The following is a 6,000-nucleotide window of genomic DNA, read 5'->3' on the forward strand; positions in this document are numbered from 1 at the left end:
ACCCCCAGAGCCCCCTCCATACAGTATTCCCCCAGTGGGGGCTACTGGGGGTCATTATTCTGAATGGGTGCGACTGGGGGTTATTATTCTGAATGCAGGGCCACAGGTGGTCATAATACAGGGGGGGGGGGGATTGGGGGTTCATTATACTGTGTGAAGGGCCACTAGTAGTCATTATACTGTGTGAAGGGCCACTAGTAGTCATTATACTGTATAGGGGCCACTGGGGGTCATTATACCGTGTAGGAGCCACAGGGGGACATGTCAATGTAAAATAATGCCTCATGGGGGCCCACTGGGATTTATCGCCCAAGGGCCCACATGAACCTGGAGCCGGCCCTGCAGATGTGTGACACTTTTTTGCAGCCTAGATGCGCAAAGGGGCCCAAATTCCTTTTAGGAGGGCATTTTTAGACATTTGGATCCCAGACTTCTTCTCACGCTTTAGGGCCCCTAAAAAGCCAGGGCAGTATAAATACCCCACATGTGACCCCACTTTGGAAAGAAGACACCCCAAGGTATCCAATGAGGGGCCTGGCAAGTTCATAGAATTTTTTTTTTTTTTTGCATAAGTTAGCGGAAATTGATTTTTATTTTTTTTTCTCACAAAGTCTCACTTTCCGCTAACTTAGGACAAAAATTTAAATCTTTCATGGACTCAATATGCCCCTCAGCAAATACCTTGGGGTGTCTTCTTTCCAAAATGGGGTCAATTGTGGGGTGTTTGTACTGCCCTGGCATTTGAGGGTCTCCGCAATCATTACATGTATGGCCAGCATTAGGAGTTTCTGCTATTCTCCTTAAATTGAGCATACAGGTAATGAGATTTTTTTTTCCGTTCAGCCTCTGGGCACAGATTTCTTCATTCGCATCGATCAATGTGGATGAAAAAATCTCTGCCAAAAAAAAAAAATGGAGGGGAAAGGCGTCTGCCAGGACATAGGAGCTCCGCCCTACATCCATACCCACTTAGCTTGTATGCCCTGGCAAACCAGATTTCTCCATTCACATCAATCGATGTGGATGAATAAATCATTGCCGGGATTTATTTTTATTTTTTTATATATATATATGTACAAAGTGCTTGCCAAAGCATAGGAACGCCGCCTCCTCCTCAGCTCGTATGCCTTGGCAAACGTATCTGTCACTGCAGAGGAGAAAATCCCGTCCTGCAGCGCCGCATACACCGGCTTGCGTGTAATCTGACAGCAGCGCAATGCTTCTGTCAGAATGCACATCGTTGCTGCAGCTAGTCGATCGGTTGGTCCACCTGGAAGGTAAAAAAAGAAAAAAAAAAAAAAAGAAAAAACCAGGCCGCAACGCAATAATTTTATTAACTTTGCAACAGAACATATAAACTTTAACTTTTTTAACTGAACATTAACGTGTTTGCTTACTGGTGTGTTTTTTTTTTTTTTGTTTTTTTACCTTTATAGAACAAACCTCTCCTTCCCCATGGGTCAATGTGCAAAGCGCAAATCGCCCAAAGATGTGGCGAAGTGCGTTATGCACTTTGTCCCATGTGAAAGGAGACGTTTGCAGCAGCAGTGAGTGAATGGGCCCTAATAGCCCTGTGTGCCTGTCCTGGTGAGATTATCCCTATGCTAATAGTGTACCTGTGAGTGGTACTTCCGGAAACACTCTCCAAAGCATAGGGCAGGGTGGTCCGGACCGTCAGGACAGAAATAGCGGGTGTCACGCCTTATTCCACTCCTGCTACAGACACGACATCTTTTTCGGGGTGACTGTTGGGTTGAGGTACCAGGAACGACATTGGGGAAATGTCGCTCGTGTAGATGGCTAACTACACTGGTGGTTGGGGCCACGGAACCTCCTGGATACAGGAGGTTCTCGATGATCTCTTCCTGAAATTTGAGGAAGGATCCAGTTCTCCCAGCCTTACTGTAGAGAACAAAACTATTGTACAGAGCCAATTGAATTAAATATACAGACACCTTCTTATACCAGCGTCTGGTGCGTCGGGAAACTAAATACGGAGACAACATCTGGTCATTGAAGTCGACCCCTCCCATGTGGAGGTTATAGTCGTGGACTGAGAGGGGCTTTTCAATGACACGGGTTGCTCGCTCAATTTGGATTGTCGTGTCTGCGTGAATGGAGGAGAGCATGTAAACGTCACGCTTGTCTCTCCATTTCACCGCGAGCAGTTCTTCGTTACACAGTGCGGCCCTCTGCCCCCTTGCAAGACGGGTGGTAACGAGCCGTTGGGGGAAGCCCGCGCGACTAGTTCGCGCGGTACCACAGGCGCCAATCCGTTCTAGAAACAAATGCCTAAAGAGGGCCACACTTGTGTAAAAATTGTCCACATAAAGATGGTACCCCTTGCCGAATAAGGGTGACACCAAGTCCCAAACTGTCTTCCCACTGCTCCCCAGGTAGTCAGGGCAACCGACCGGCTCCAGGGTCTGATCTTTTCCCTCATAGACCCGAAATTTGTGGGTATAGCCTGTGGCCCTTTCACAGAGCTTATACAATTTGACCCCATACCGGGCGCGCTTGCTTGGGATGTATTGTTTGAAGCCAAGGCGCCCGGTAAAATGTATCAGGGACTCGTCTATGCAGATGTTTTGCTCTGGGGTATAAATATCTGCAAATTTCTGGTTGAAATGGTCTATGAGGGGCCGAATTTTGTGGAGCCGGTCAAAAGCAGGGTGGCCCCTGGGACGGGAGGCGGTGTTGTCACTAAAGTGCAGGAACCGCAGGATGGCCTCAAAACGTGCCCTGGACATGGCAGCAGAGAACATGGGCATGTGATGAATCGGGTTCGTGGACCAATATGACCGCAATTCATGCTTTTTTGTCAGGCCCATGTTGAGGAGGAGGCCCAGAAAAGTTTTAAGTTCGGAAACTTGGACTGGTTTCCACCGGAAAGGCTGGGCATAAAAGCTTCCCGGGTTAGCGGTGATAAATTGTGTGGCATACCTGTTTGTTTCGGCCACAACTATGTCTAAAAGCTCCGCAGTCAAGAACAGCTCAAAAAATCCCAGGGCCGAACCGATCTGAGCCGTCTCAACCCTAACTCCAGACTGGGCAGTGAAAGGGAAAACTACAGGTGCGGCTGAAGTTGGGGACTGCCAATCAGGGTTTGCCAGCACCTCTGGGATTCTAGGGGCTCTACGGGCACGTCTTTGCAGTGGCTGCGACGGGGTCACTACTGCACGTGCCACCGTACCAGCTTCAACTGCCCTTCTGGTGCTCGCTACTTCACCAGGTTGTACGGCAGTGCTTGTACTAGGTCCAGGGAGGGCTGGGCTGCTGGTGTATGCCTCACCACGTAATCCGACAGCACCAGCCCCACTCTGCTGCTCTTGAAGCGGATCCTGCGGTCTAGCGTCACGGGGCCGGGTACGCCTGGTGGTATCAGGGACCTCAGCCTCCTCGTCCGAACTTTGGGTCAGAGAGCCACTGCTTTCTACAGGTTCGTATTCTGACCCGCTGGATTCATCAGATGAGGGTTCCCACTCCTCATCCGACTGGGTCAGAAGCCTGTAGGCCTCTTCAGAAGAATACCCCCTGTTAGACATGTGGGCAACTAAATTTCGGGGTATTCCCTGAGACTACCCAAGAAAAAAAAAGCAAGTCTGTCTTACAAAGGGGAGGCTAGCGAAGTACCGGAGGCCGCTGCGGTTGATAAAAAATATCAAAACTGATTTTTTTATCGCCGCAGTGCGTGTAAAGTGAATGTGCAGTGATCAAAAAAAATTTTTTTTTTGTCACTGCGGTGGGGCGGGTGTGGGCGAACGCACGTGTGGGCGACCGATCAGGCCTGATCGGGCAAACACTGCGTTTTGGGTGGAGGGCGAACTAAAGTGACACTAGTACTATTATAGATCTGACCGTGATCAGTTTTGATCACTTCCAGATACTATAAAAGTACAAATGCTGATTAGCGATACGCTAATCAGCGAATAACGGACTGCGGTGCGGTGGGCTGGGCGCTAACTGATTGCTAACTACCTAACCAAGGGACCTAAACTATACCTAAAACCTAACGGTCAATAACAGTGAAAAAAAAAAGTGACAGTTTGCACTGATCACTTTTTTCTTTCACTTGTGATTGACAGGGGTGATCAAAGGGGTGATCAAAGGGTTAATTGGGGTTCAGGGGGGTGATCAGGGGCTATAGTGTAGTGTTTGGTGTACTCACTGTGAAGCCTGCTCCTCTGCTGGATCCAACCGACGAAAAGAACCAGCAGAGGAGCAGGCAGCCATATAACAGATCATATTTACAAATATGATCTGCTATCTGGCACTTTGATTGGATTTTTTAAAAATCAGCAACCTGCCAGCCACGATCATTGGCTTGGCAGGTTGCTGACGAAATACTCCTGTGCGAAATGCCGGCGCGAACTGCGCATGCGCGCGCGCATATTCGCGTCATCTCGCGTCTCGCGAGATGACGCGTATATGAGTGACTGTGCGCAGCGCTGCCACCTCCGGACCGCACATCTGCGTTAGGCGGTCCGGAGGTGGTTAAAATGGCAGACTTGGTTCAGTGCAGGAATTGTTGTGCATTTATTTCATGTTCCACTCTTTGGAGATTCGGATGCTGTCAGATCTGTAGACAGTTCTCCTTACTGCAGCAGGAAATTGCATTTTTGAAATCTGAGATATTTAAATTATCTGTTAAACAAACTCCAGCTAGGACTGCTGCAATGCCACTGCCACAGAGGACCCCCAGAAATGGCAGATGGGTTACTGTAGGTTCTGGAAGACTTAGAGTGGTGGATAGAAGACATGTCCCACAGTCGATGGTTCTCCATAATTCATTTGTAGCACTCTCAGAATGTAAGGAAAACATGGATATGGACTCAAGCACAGAGGGTGAGAAACCATCGACTCCTATGTCTAATGTATGCAAGACTGCAGCCAAGGACAAAAAAGATAAAGTGAAGTCTCAAAGGAAGCAGCTGTTGCTGGGTGATTCAATCATAAGAAGTGTGGAGCTTAAAGAAAATGGTTTTGTGAGATGTCTCCCTGGGGCTACTGCTAGAAGAGATAGAAGACGTATTATCAATATTGTTAAGCAAGCAAAGCAGGAAGGGGACGTGGATGTTCTTGTCCATCTAGGGACAAATGACCTGGCTTGCAATGAAGTGTCAGAGGTGAAAAAATATTTTATCACACTTGGTAATGACGTACAGGATTTTGCATCCACCATTTCATTTTCTGAAGTTCTGCCTGTGCATAATGTTCAGAATGATAGGCAGAGGCGCATAAAGGAGTTCAACATATGGCTTGGTAAATGGTGTCAAGAGCAAGGATTTGGCTTTGTTTCTCATGATAGCTCTACTTGGAATAGAAAGGAACTGTACAAGAAAGATGGTTTGCATCTTTCTCTCAAAGGAACAAATGTACTTAGTGAACAACTCCAAGAATTTGCGAAAGAGTATTTAAACTAGGAAGGGGGGGGCAAAAGAGTGAAAATAAAAGAGTCCAATTGCCCCCAGAAACAATGCCAGAACAGGTTAGAAGCACAGAGGTTAAGAAATGATAAGCTCAGAGTCCTGTCTACAAATGCTCGCAGTTTAGGTAAAAAAATAAATGAACTTGGGTCAATAATGGCATCTGAGAATGTAGATTTAGTGGCTGTTACGGAGACATGGTTTAATGAAAGAAATGACTGGGACATAACCATACCAGGGTACTCTTTATACAGAAGAGACAGAGAAGGCAAGAAAGGAGGAGGAGTGGCCCTGTATGTGAAAGATAGCATTAAATCTAACCTAATACAAGTTGGTGAGGCCAACATAGAGTCAGTTTGGGTTACGTTGCAGTTTGCTAATCATGCAGTAACTCGTGTAGGTGTGATATATAGACCACCTGGTCAAGTTAAAGAACTAGATGATCTACTAGTTGAAGAAATAGCTAAAATGACAATGAAAGGAGAAGTTATCATTATGGGAGATTTCAATCTTCCAGATATAAACTGGAAAACCAAAATAGCAAGTTCTACCAGGAGTACAGATATTCTAAATT

Source organism: Bufo gargarizans, chromosome 3 (assembly GCF_014858855.1).
Source record: "Bufo gargarizans isolate SCDJY-AF-19 chromosome 3, ASM1485885v1, whole genome shotgun sequence".
NCBI classification, from domain to species: Eukaryota; Metazoa; Chordata; class Amphibia; order Anura; family Bufonidae; genus Bufo; species Bufo gargarizans.